Source organism: Hyla sarda, chromosome 1 (genome assembly GCF_029499605.1).
Source record: "Hyla sarda isolate aHylSar1 chromosome 1, aHylSar1.hap1, whole genome shotgun sequence".
Classification (NCBI taxonomy): domain Eukaryota; kingdom Metazoa; phylum Chordata; class Amphibia; order Anura; family Hylidae; genus Hyla; species Hyla sarda.
The window spans coordinates 559725862-559738390 of NC_079189.1; the positions used below are offsets into that span (position 1 = coordinate 559725862).

Genomic DNA, 12529 nt, shown 5'->3' on the forward strand with positions numbered 1-12529 from the left:
TTCTTTTGTGCATTTTGAGGGCAGCCATCTTTCCTGAGCTGTTTTAACAGCATTAAGTGATATGCTTTACATCAGGATCCATGCTCCATATGCAGCAATCGATAGGACCTGTCCTCGTCAGATGAATTGGAGACAGCACTGAGCATGCTCTGTGACCTTTTCAAAAGTCATTCTACAGCAGTATTGCACAACCAGGGTGCCTGCAGCTGTTGCAAAACTACAACTCATAGAATGCCTTGACAGTCAAAGTCTGTCTCCAGAGGTGTAGCTTGTAATTTCTAGGCCTTAAAGGGGGTACTCTGCCCCTAGACATCTTGTCTTTTATCCAAAGGATAGGGGTTAAGATGTCTGATTGCGGGTGTCCCGCCCCTGGGGACCTCCGCAATCTCAGTAACGGCACACAGCCATCATCACAGCACAGAGGAAAATCTCTGGCGTGATGACGGGGCGATACAGGGGCCGGAGCACTGGGACGTCACGGCTCCGGCCCCTCGTGCCGTCACGTCCCGCCCCCTCAATACAAGTCTATGGGAGTTGGCATGGCGGCCATCACGCCCCCTCCCATAGACTTACATTAAGGGGGCATGACGTGACAGCACAAGATGCCGGAGCCGTTACGTCCCAGTGCTCCGGTCCCTGTATCGCCCCGTCATCACACACAGAGATTTTTCTTTGTGCTGTGATAACGGCAGGGTGCCGCTATTGAGAGAGGGGGTCCACAGGGCGGGACCCCCGCGATCAGATATCTTATCCCCTATTATTTGGAAGGGACTCACAATTCACATTTTCTCTGATCACAGTCGTCCTCTTTTCCTTTTTCTGGTTCAGACCAAGATGACGAATTCTTCCAGTCAAAACTCATCTCTTCAGCATCTGCAGAACAAACATGTTAGATTCCACATTTTCCAGTGCCCTTTCCACATGTACACAATCTCCCCATCTATACGCCCCCAATCTGTAATAATGCTCTGTACAGTAAAAGTAGGTTGGGTAGTAGGTCCCCCATTGAAGTAGGTATATCCTCCACAGTAGGCAGATAGTTCACCTTTTAGGTACGGCTAATGCGTTAAAGTCTGCATTGGTTTTAATGGGATAAAGGCACCAAACATGCAAAATACACACAATAGGGGGAGAAGCCATATACCGAACAAGAGTAAACTAGTAAAAAGCAGTGCTATTGTGTTGATTTTAATGGGAAATCTTTAGCCTTTTTTTTTACAATTTGGCGCCACACGACTTGCATATACATCACATATACATTAGGGGACTATGAAGCAAGAACAGGAGCGATCACACTGATGTCCCTCATGTAACTCTTTAGATGCTGTGATCAATGCCAATCACTGCATCTTAAAGACAAAATAACACTGTTTAATGCTATGCAATAGCATAGCATTGAACAGCATAAGCAGTCGAATGATTGCTTATAATATGTAAACTAAATATTTAAACCAAAAAAAAAACTATTTAGTATTTCTGTGTGCCGAAATGTCTAAACTATTAAATTATCACCTTAAGGACAAAGGGCATACCTGTATGCCCTTGTCCCGCTCCCCTTCTATGGCGTGGACTCAGGAGCTCACACCGCGTCATAGAGGGGTTCTCTCTGCTGACACCTCTGTCCATTTTAGGAACTGTCCAGAGTAGGAGCAAATCCCCATAGCAATCCTACCCTGCTCTGGACAGTTCCTGACATGGCCAGAGGTGACAGCAGAGAGCACTGTGGTCAGACAGAAAGGAAATTCAAAAAGAAAAGAACTTCCTGTGGAGCATACAGCAGCTGATAAGTACTGGAAGGATTAAGATTTTTAACCCCTTAACGACGCAGGACGTATATTTACGTCCTGCGCCGGCTCCCGCGATATGAAGCGGGATCGCGCCACGATCCCGCATCATATCGCGTAGGTCCCGGCGCTAATCTACGGCCGGGACCCGCGGCTAATACCACACATCGCCGATCGCGGCGATGTGCGGTATTAACCCTTTAGAAGCGGCGGTCAAAGCTGACTGCCGCTTCTAAAGTGAAACTGAAAGTATCCCGGCTGCTCAGTCGGGCTGTTCGGGACCGCCGCGGTGAAATCGCGGCGTCCCGAACAGCTGATCGGACACCGGGAGGGCTCTTACCTGCCTCCTCGGTGTCCGATCGACGAATGACTGCTCCGTGCCTGAGATCCAGGCAGGAGCAGTCAAGCGCCGATAATGCTGATCACAGGCGTGTTAATACACGCCTGTGATCAGGATGAGAGATCAGTGTGTGCAGTGTTATAGGTCCCTATGGGACCTATAACACTGCAAAAAATTTAAAAAAAAAAAGTGTTAATAAAGGTCATTTAACCCCTTCCCTAATAAAAGTTTGAATCACCCCCCTTTTCCCATAAAAAAAATAAAACAGTGTAAAAAAAAAAAAAATAAACATATGTGGTATCGCCGCGTGCGTAAATGTCCGAACTATAAAAATATATCATTAATTAAGCCGTACGGTCAATGGCGTATGCGCAAAAAAATTCCAAAGTACAAAAAAGCGTATTTTGGTAACTTTTTATAACATTAAAAAATGAATAATAAGTGATCAAAAAGTCCGATCAAAACAAAAATCCTACCGATAAAAACTTCAGATCACGGCGCAAAAAATGAGTCCTCATACCGCCCCGTATGTGGAAAAATAAAAAAGTTATAGGGGTCAGAAGATGACATTTTTAAACGTATACATTTTCCTGCATGTAGTTATGATTTTTTCCAGAAGTGCGACAAAATCAAACCTATATAAGTAGGGTATCATTTTAACCGTATGGACCTACAGAATAATGATAAGGTGTAATTTTTACCGAAATATGCACTGCGTAGAAACGGAAGCCCCCAAAAGTTACAAAATGACGTTTTTTTTCGATTTTTTTCGCACAATGATTTTTTTTTCCATTTCGCCGTGCATTTTTGGGTAAAATGACTAATGTCACTGCAAAGTAGAATTGGCGAGGCAAAAAATAAGCCATAATATGGATTTTTAGGTGGAACATTGAAAGGGTTATGATTTTTAAAAGGTAAGGAGGAAAAAACGAAAGTGCAAAAACAGAAAAACCCTGAGTCCTTAAGGGGTTAAATAGAAGTAATTTACAAATCTGTTTAACTTTCTGGCACCAGTTGATTTAAAAAAAATTCCAGTGGATTACCCCTTTAAGTGTGTTGAATTCAATAAGCTGTCCATCTCGAAAAAATTGTGCAACTTGTTGTTTTTTTTGGGCTTGAAGCCAATTTGTTTCCTTCTATAATCACGAGTGGCATAATTGGCTTAAGTCTAAGGGCCAAAACCTTAGCGAAAACTTTTGTGTCCGTATTCAAAAGGAGATAGGCCTATACAACTCACTCTCCATAGGATCTTTTTAGGTATAAGGGGAATATGAGCTTCACACATACTTAAAAAGGTAAACTTCCCTCCCACAGGATTAATTTAAAATCCTCCAATAATTTTGGCAATAATACGTTCCCCAATTTCCTATAAATTTCAAAAGGGAATCCATTCGCCCCAGGGGATGAATTTCCTTGAAAAGATCTCCAATTCTGTCAAACTAATTGATTTCTCCAATTTAACACAAATATCCCTAGACAGACCAGGAAGGTGGAGTTGTGACAAAAAGAAAATTTTTAAACATACTAATTTTCATGCAAAAAGTTATAATTTTTTATCAGAAGTAAAACAAAATCAAACCTATATAAGTTGGACATCAATTTAATCGTATGGACCTACAGAATAAAGGAAAGGAGTAATTGTTGCAGAAAAGTGCTCTGTCTAGAGTTACAAAATTGTGTTGTTTTTTATTTATTTTGCCCCACAAATATTTTTCTTCTGGTTTCGCCATAGATTTTGTGGTGAAATTATGGATGTCATAACAAAGTAAAATTGGTGGCACAAAAAACATGCCCTCATATAGGTCTGTAGGTGGAAAATTTAAAGCGTTATGATTTTTTAAGCATACTTATTTTCTTAAAGTGAAACTGACAAGCTGTTCACCTACACTAAACCCAATACACTGTTATAGTGCGGGTAAACAGCATTAAATTGCGGGGTCACTTACTTGAACCAATAAAGTATTGCAGGAGTTGTAACTCTTTAGTCTTGAAGCTGCATTCCTCATAGCTGCGCAATGCAGCTGAACGACTAAAGAGCTATAACTCCTGCAATACTTCATTAATACAAGTAAAGGACCCCCACCATTTAATGCTGTTCCCTCGCATTATAACACAGTATATTGGGTTTAGTGCAGGTGAACATCCTGCCAGTTTCCCGTTAAAAAATATTTTAATTTTTAAAAGTATTAGAATAAAACAAAACCTATATAAACTTGGTATTGTTGTAGTCGTAATTGACCTACAGAATGTCGTTATTTTTACAGTAGAGTGCACTGCATTTTTCAGTTTTAACCCACAAATAATTTTTTGGGTTTCGTCATAGATGTTGTGGCAAAATAAGTGATGTCATTACAAAGTACAAGTGTTCCAGCATAAAACATGCCCTCATATGGTTCTGTTGCATTCACACCACGTTTTAGGGTATTTGCATTGGTTACCTATTAAAATTGGTTGCCTAAGTAGAGCTTGATGTGTCCATTGACTTTAATGGGCCAAACACATTGTTAGTCTAGGTCCACACTGCATTAGAGTTTCCTAAGACGTATCAACTAGTGACTCCATTTGGGACGTATACACCATTCTAAGCAGATTGGACAATGCATCAAACTGTGATTTTAAATCCACTTGAAATAGTGCACCTTTGCCGCCCCTGGCTTCTTTGCAAGTGACCTGCCAGGTGATACCCCTGTCCTGGCTAAAGTATGTGCAGTTGAAGGTTCACCTCCAAGTGTGTTTCCCTCAGGGAATCCCATCTCCTACTGCCTTGGAATCTCTTCAATTACAAGGGGACCCAACCTTCCAGACCATGCCCCAGCTCTATCATCTCCTCCTGGCTGCGGATAGTAACCCGGATCTTATGTGCAGGCCTGAGAATGTGACCTGGGCATTTCCTTTTCCACTGTCGACTGGAAAACAGGTTTTTCTTTTAACCCCACAAACTGTCTGCGTCATGTCATGGTCAAGAAAACTTCAGGATCTATAATTGCTTTATTCTTTTTATCTGGCTTCATAGGACTGTGTTGGCGTTGTGAGATAGAGGTCAGCGCTATGATTCATGTATGGTGGAACTGTTTAGTACTGGCACAGTTCTGGAAAACGTTTTTTGATATCTATTCTCAGGTCTCCGGCTCGGTCATGTCCCTTCTTCTGGGTCATCTCAAGGTTGTCAAGAAGAGCCTACTTCAGCATTTACTGCAGCTAGAATTGTGATACCCAGTCCAAAAAGGACCAGAGTGTTTAGGAGCAGGTTGCTGAACTAGATCTCTTGCATCATATGACGCTCATGGCCAAGGAACAGTCGGACTTGGTTTCTGTGGTCTGAATTTTGTTCGGCCCTCTGTTTGTGCAGTGTCTTTGCTGTCTTCTGGTTCGTAATCTTGTTTCTCATGTCCTTGATTCCGTTCCCACCACCTCTCTTTCCTTTTCTGACTTCATCTCTCTACCTATCTCTCCTTTCTTGTTTTGTTTTCCTCCCCTTTTATTTTTCTTTGACCTCTTTCCAGGTTTTGTTTAACTTGACACAGTGCCTTATTGGGCTTAAGACCGTTTGCCAAGTTTTGCTTACCACACTCAGGCTAGTTTGTCTCTGATTCTCATTGCTCTACTCTCCTGGGTCAGGTTCAACCATGGGAAGGCCCGATTATACGGAAATGTGTCTATTTATCTGTTGTATGCTATTTGAAAAGCGCAGCGGGCTGCATTTTTTAATCCACTTAAAACAGCGGATAGGTTCCGAACCAAGTCAGCCATATAAATCAATGGGGTCTACTGCTCCTTTTACCATTATAAGCCCGCATCTTGTTTTTGGCAAGATGCAGAAAGATGACTAATGGGGCAAAAGCGTAGGGTTGGCCCACAATGCGTTCCTGCCCGTTAATTGTATCTGTTGGCATCCCGCCATAAATGGGAGGCAGACCCTATTCACTTCTACGGCTGAACTTTGTCATGACTCCTTTCGAGACATGCGCTATTTTAAAAGCTCAGTGGCCCGCGTTTGAATCGGATACATCCCAATCTGACTCACTAGAAATCAATAGGGTCCGCCTCTTCTTAACAATATACGTTGTCATCCTGTTTTTCACTGAGATGCTGACAGATACGACTAACAGGGGGAAAATATTTGCATATATTACAAAGTATTAGTTAAACCTTTTTATGACCATACACTCGTTAGAATCAAAGTCCCTGCACGCTCAACCAGCCAGAGGAGGAGGCAGCGCATGCTAGGACTTGTAGTTCTACAGTACACTGCCGTAAGCTAAGCACGTTATTGTGTTGTGCGGGGACACAAAGGGAGGAGGCACACAACGAAGCTTCCTCTCTCTCTCTTACAGGCCGGTGTTACCCCTAGCAACCCATACAGCGCAGCCGCTGACGTCATCAGGACGCGCCTCCCCCTTTCCCGCAAACGAGACAGGAAAGAGACGGAGCGCCGTCTCAGCTTTCTTTCCTGAAGAGGAAAAACCTAAGGATCAGCTCGGTGAGTATTACCGAGGATTTGGGCGCTTGTTATCTTGGCGTGGGTCGGTTGTCGCCTGCGGATGACGTCACGGCCGGGAAGATGTCGGCGCAGCCGGGTGACGCTGGGGGAGGAGTCAGGTGACGGCGCCCGTTGCTGCTGCTGTGGTGCTGCTGCTGCTTTGTGAGGCGCATTGTGCTGCAGGTAAGAGGCGGCGGCGGTGGAAGGAGACGGCAAGTAACCGGGGGGCGTCGTGTACGGGCTCAGCTGTCAACTCTGTCGTCACCGGAATTACCGACCCCCGTCTTCTCCCACCAGGCGCGGGGTTGGGATGGCCGGGGTGGGGGCGCAGCTCTGGAGGCCCGCATTGGGGTGGGTGGTCTGCGGCCTAGTGATGGCGGCGGCGCGTCCCTACCCGGTCACTGGACAAAGAGAGCGTGCCGAGCCGGGGCTGTGAGACTGCCGGAGGGTGGGGAGCCCCCGCATTGTGCCGCAATCCTGCCCGCCGGGAGGAGGGGTTGTACTCTATTGCCCCGGGGCCCCTAGCGGTGCGATCCTTACACTGCAGAGGCCCCACTACTATTCAGGGACCCCATTATAACCCGGGGAAAGCATTGGAAGGAAACTTCATGGGGCCCCACGGCTATATCATCCACTTATCACCCAGGGGGGACACTCACGTTTATATGAGCGCCCCATAAATAATATGGGGACAACTGTTGTTGGTATTGTTTCACACACACTTCAAATAAAGATTCCCCCCAACTCAAGATATTTCACCACTACAACTCCCAGCATGGCCTTCAACATGGTCTAATGCAGTTGTTTATATATCTGCATCCCCCTAACTACAATTCCCAGCATGCCCGGACAGCCAGTGGCTGGTTAGGCATGCTGGGAGTTGTAGTTGTGCAACATCTGAAGGGTGGCTGTTTAGAGATCTCTGGTCTAATGCAGTGTCTCCCAAACTGTTGTCTCTCAAGTGGTAAAATAAAACTACAAATCCTAGCATGTCCCGACAGCCTTCAACATTCTTATAACACAGTGGTCTCCAACCTGCGGACCTCCAGATGTTGGCTGTTCGGGCATGCCGGGAATTGTAGTTTTGCAACATCTGGAGGTCCGCAAGTTGGAGACCACTGTTAAAACATGTGCCCAAGCTGTTACTAACTGGCGATTTCAAAACTACAACTCCCAGCATGTCCTGATGGTCTGATGCAGCTTCCACTAACTGTGGCTCTCCCAACATGTCCTGCAGGATTTAGCATGGTCAACTCAGCGTTCCCTGAGTTGCAGCTCTCAAGCTGTTTAAAAAAAAAAAAAATTCCCCTGAAGAACTTTTGCTTGTAAAGGCATGCTGGGAGTTGTGGGTTTTTCCATAGTTGGAGAACCAGAGGTTGCGGAACATCACCTTAGACCCTGCTGAAGGCTGTCAGGGCATGCTGGGAGTTGTGGTTTTGGCCATGGCTGAAGAACCAGCAGTTGGGGAACACCGCATTAGACTATGCTGTAAGGGCATGCTGGGAGTTGTGGTTTTGGCCATGGCTGAAGAACCAGCAGTTGGGGAACACCGCATTAGACTATGCTGTAAGGGCATGCTGGGAGTTGTGGTTTTGGCCATGGCTGAAGAACCGGCAGCTGGGGAACACCGCATTAGACTATGCTGTAAGGGCATGCTGGGAGTTGTGATTTTGCAACAGCCAAAGAACCACAGGTTGGGGGACACTGGTCTAGACAGAATAAAGGCTCCTGCCATCTACGTTAGTTTTTTTTTTTTTTTTTCTCATTAAAGTTTTTTAATCTTCAAAATTACTGGGTACAGGAAAGGAAAAAATCATGAAACCAATAAAACAAACTAAGTGACCATATTATAAAGAGTATGCAATAGTAAGCATAATAAGAATCGTAACATGTCATAAACATAGACAGACATAATTAGAATAAATACATTAACCTTCTCCTGGTGCATCATGGATGAAATTTGAAGATGGAATGAAAAAATACAAGTACAATTTCCAGGGCATGGAGCATACATTACATGGTGAATAAAAATATGGCAAAAGAGGGGAAAAAGGAAATTAACCTGCATCTAGCTATAAAGGGAATAAGACAATATAATAGGTCAGGATACAAATAACCCACCATAGGAAAAAAAATATATAAAGTAGGCACTGACAATTAATCTAATTCAATTCAAGATGGGAGACCCCCCACCATCGGGCTTTCAGTTTCCAGAAGAGTGGTGGATTGTAGTGTATTGTGAGGAATGAGTGCTTTAGGGGTTTTATCTGTATTGGCTTCCTGTTATTTAGGAGCCAATACAGACCGTGGACAACTTTAGTCTAAGGCAGTGTTTCCCAACCAGGGTTCCTTCAGCTGTTGTCAAATTACAACTCCCACTGTTGTACACTGGTCTAAGGTGTATGGGCACCCTTAGTCATCAAGGGGCTTCTGGACATTTTATAGTCCGGTTAGAAGGACCAGCCACATTTAGTTATACTACAAAGCTCCTGCCCTACTTGGTGTTGATATTAAGGATCGACCGATTATCGGTTTGGCCGATATTCTTGATTTTTGACATCATCTGTATCGGCAATTACTTTGCCGATAATGCCCCTGCCCGAGACCCCCATCGCTGCCCCATTGCCTCCCCCCATCCCCGGTTTTATAATTACCTGTTCCCGGGGCCCGCGCTACTTCTGGCTCCTGCAATCTCCTGTGCTATTGCTGTGTGCAATGACAAGTGATGTCCTCAACACTGCGTCACAGTCAGTGCGCACAGTGACAGCTCAGGACGCCGCCGGAGCCAGAAGTGGCGCGGACCCCGGGAAAAGGTAATTATAAAACCGGGGATGGGGGAGGCAATGGGGCAGTAATGTACCCCTTATTTGTTACACCTGTAAAATAAAAATCCTATTGTGCTTCCTTTTACCATGAGTCATTGAGGAGGGTACACATTTGACTACATGGTTCTGCTCTTGGGGATGAGGGACAGGGGTCTCCATTTTAGCAATCTGTCAAGGTCCCTGTTCAACTCCACAGATTTTTATTTTTGTCTTACATTTATCACCTGTCAAGTAAATGGGTGACACATTAGCTAAAAAAAAACCTTTAAAGAACCTGTCATAGCTGTTGTAGAGAGGGTGCCTTTTCCTCCCCTAATGGGTCAATGAGAGGCAATTTTGGTGGTGCAGTTATAGAGGATTCAGAGAATCCAGCTTGCCAGTAAAACTAATCCTACTTTTTCGTATATGGACAGTTTATTATCCTTGCAGATCAGATTGTATTTTTACATGGGGCCATTTAATTGCTTTAAATGGTTTTTTTCTGTCTTTCTGGAGTGTCTGTTTTATGGACTTCTCTCTTTGCCTGGTAATCAAACATCTGTTAAGATCCATTCATACCAGGAACAGTCTTGGGCCCCATTCACAAGACGCAATTTCTGAGTGGAATCCAATTGAGAAAATTCTGCTAGGAAATGCCGTTACAACAAGGTTCCATTGTTTTCTTCACCATGCATATGGCAGAATATCCGCAGCAGAAACATCTGCTATGGAAATTCAAATACTGGACCTTGCAGAAAGAATGGATATGTCCTTTCTTTCTGTGTAATCCACATTGAAATGTATGGCCACATATGGAGATGGCATATTTCCAAGCAGTCCTTACCCTAACATAGCAGATGTCTCACACATACTGTGACTGTAGGGTTCACTGGAAAAACAGAAAACTCATGTTCTCTTCATGTAAATTTTTTTGTTAAATTGGAATGCGTCTAGTTAGTAGCAAATATAGTCTTAGGCTACGTTCACACGCGCAGTGGAATTTACGCTGCGGAAAATCCGCCACAGTCCCTACTGACTTCAATGGGGCTTGCGGCGGATTTTCCGTAGTGTACATTCCGCCGCGGAAAATCGGCTGTGGACAGCCGAGAAGAGCCCTCCCACTTTCAAATACGCAGCGGAAAACCCGCTAAAAAATCGGCGCCTGTGAACGTACCCTTAAGAGGGTTTTAGTTGTAGCCGTGACCTGGATGAGTACGAGTAACCACTTAAGATTGTGCTATAGTCACTGCCTCTTGACCCAACAATCCAGCCAAGAACATCCCATTAAGAAACTTGTCTCCTATATTATGTAGGTGAGAGGTATATCTTCCAGAAAGCCACAGTATAAAGGATTGCTACTAGAAAGAGCATTATAAGTGTAAAACTTAATTGGAAAATGCTTTTTGAAACTGATAGTTTGATGCCATTTTGAAATGTCGCCCAATAAAGTATTAGGCCCTTTAAATGGCTGCTTTCTGGCGGATTTCTCTCATCAGATAACTAACAGCTACAGTATTTGTTTCAGTACCACTGCGGAAGCTCCAGCTTTATATTTTGACCTAGGTGTACAGACGTCATAAGTGTGAGCTCGGCCCTTACATGAGCCTTTTTAACAGGGTTATCTCTAGGTTTCACTAGCATCCTCTAGTGGTGGCTTACGGTGCGTTCACACGGCAGTTTGCCCCCCGTACCGTTTTAAAAAAAAAATACGGATTTAAAAAAACGGATAGAAACGGCTGATCAAATGGGTATCCGTTTTGAAGCGTTTGTAACCGTTTTTAATCCATTTATTTATTTTTGAATGAAAAAATCAGCCACCTACAGACTCCCGCAGCCAGGACTAGTACTACTCTCTTCATGGAACAGACTTGTTTCCATGGTGGGAGTAGTAGTTCCTGGCTGCAGGAGTCTGCCGGCGGCTGGAGAGGCTACATTAGTGCTTGTACTACTACCCCCATCATGGAACAGACTGTTCCATGATGGGGGTAGTAGTACAGGGGTTGAGGGATTGATCGCACCGGGTCTCACTTCTGATACCCGATCCGATCAGAATTTATTAAAGGGGTTGTGCGCTGCCCTGCAGTTCGGAGCTGCGCTCACAGCGTCCGGAAGTTCATTACTCCGAACGCTGTGTGCGGGCTTCCGCGTTCGCGGGCGCCGGGCCCTTCGTGACGTCTCGGCCGCCCCCTCGTGATGTCACGCCAGCCCCCTCTACCAAAGTCTATGGTAGACTTTGGTAGAGGGGGCGGGCGAGACGTCACGAAGGGGCCGGGCGTGACGTCACGCCCGGCGGCGAACACGGAAGCCCGCACACAGCGTTTGGAGTAATGAACTTCCGGACGCTGTGAGCGGAGCTCCGAACTGCAGGGCAGCGCATAACCCCTTTAAGCAGGGGAGCTGGCGGCATGGTCCGCAACACTGCGATCACCGATGTATTTTACTTTCATTTTTAAATTCCCCGTGGGGAACTCTGAATGGCCAGTACCGAGGAGCCAATCAGGGCTCCCTGCAAGGATTTTTAAAATGGACAATGTATGTTAAAAGCGCTGTGGGGGGCAAGATATATAGCGCTATATATATATATATATATATATATATATATATATATATATATATATATATATATAGTCCCCCAGCGCATTTATAAAGATATAACCCCCGCCAGTGCAAAAATATATACCCCCGCAGTATATATATGTGTGTGACCCCCGCCTGCGCTTTATAATTATATACCCCCCGCCAGCGCAATTATCAATATATAACCCCCACCAGCGCATTTATGAACCCCCCCCGCTGGCGCATATATCATTACTGCAGCGCTATCTGTGAATAGTATTTTACTGGCAGAGCATCGCACCAGCCTCTGCCGGCGCGATGCTGCTGATCGAATACTATTCATACATCGCGCTGCAGCCTGCAGGGGCATATTATATAGAAGTGCTGTGGGGGCCAGATATGTAGTATTATCTGGCCCCCACAGCACTTCTATATAATATGCCCCTGCAGTGCGATGTATGAATAGTATTCTATCAGCAGCATTGCGCTGGCGGCGGCTGGTGCGATGCTTTGCCAGTAAAATACTATTCACAGATAGCGCTGCAGTAATGACATATGCGCCAGC

General features: G+C 44.9%; 1 protein-coding gene across 12 annotated transcripts in view; it reads left to right on the top strand.

Annotated features, from left to right (window-relative positions):
* Positions 1-6380: 6380 nt before the first annotated feature.
* Positions 6381-12529, top strand: part of UBAP2 (ubiquitin associated protein 2) — a 111255-nt gene continuing 105106 nt past the window's right edge. For 11 of the 12 annotated variants that reach the window (XM_056542508.1, XM_056542527.1, XM_056542562.1 and 8 more), the window contains exon 1: positions 6661-6787. The gene's annotated coding sequence lies outside the window, so the exon portion shown is untranslated. Of the gene's footprint in view, positions 6605-6660; positions 6788-12529 lie in introns of those variants that run through there. The other variant, XM_056542519.1, reaches the window with a different exon arrangement.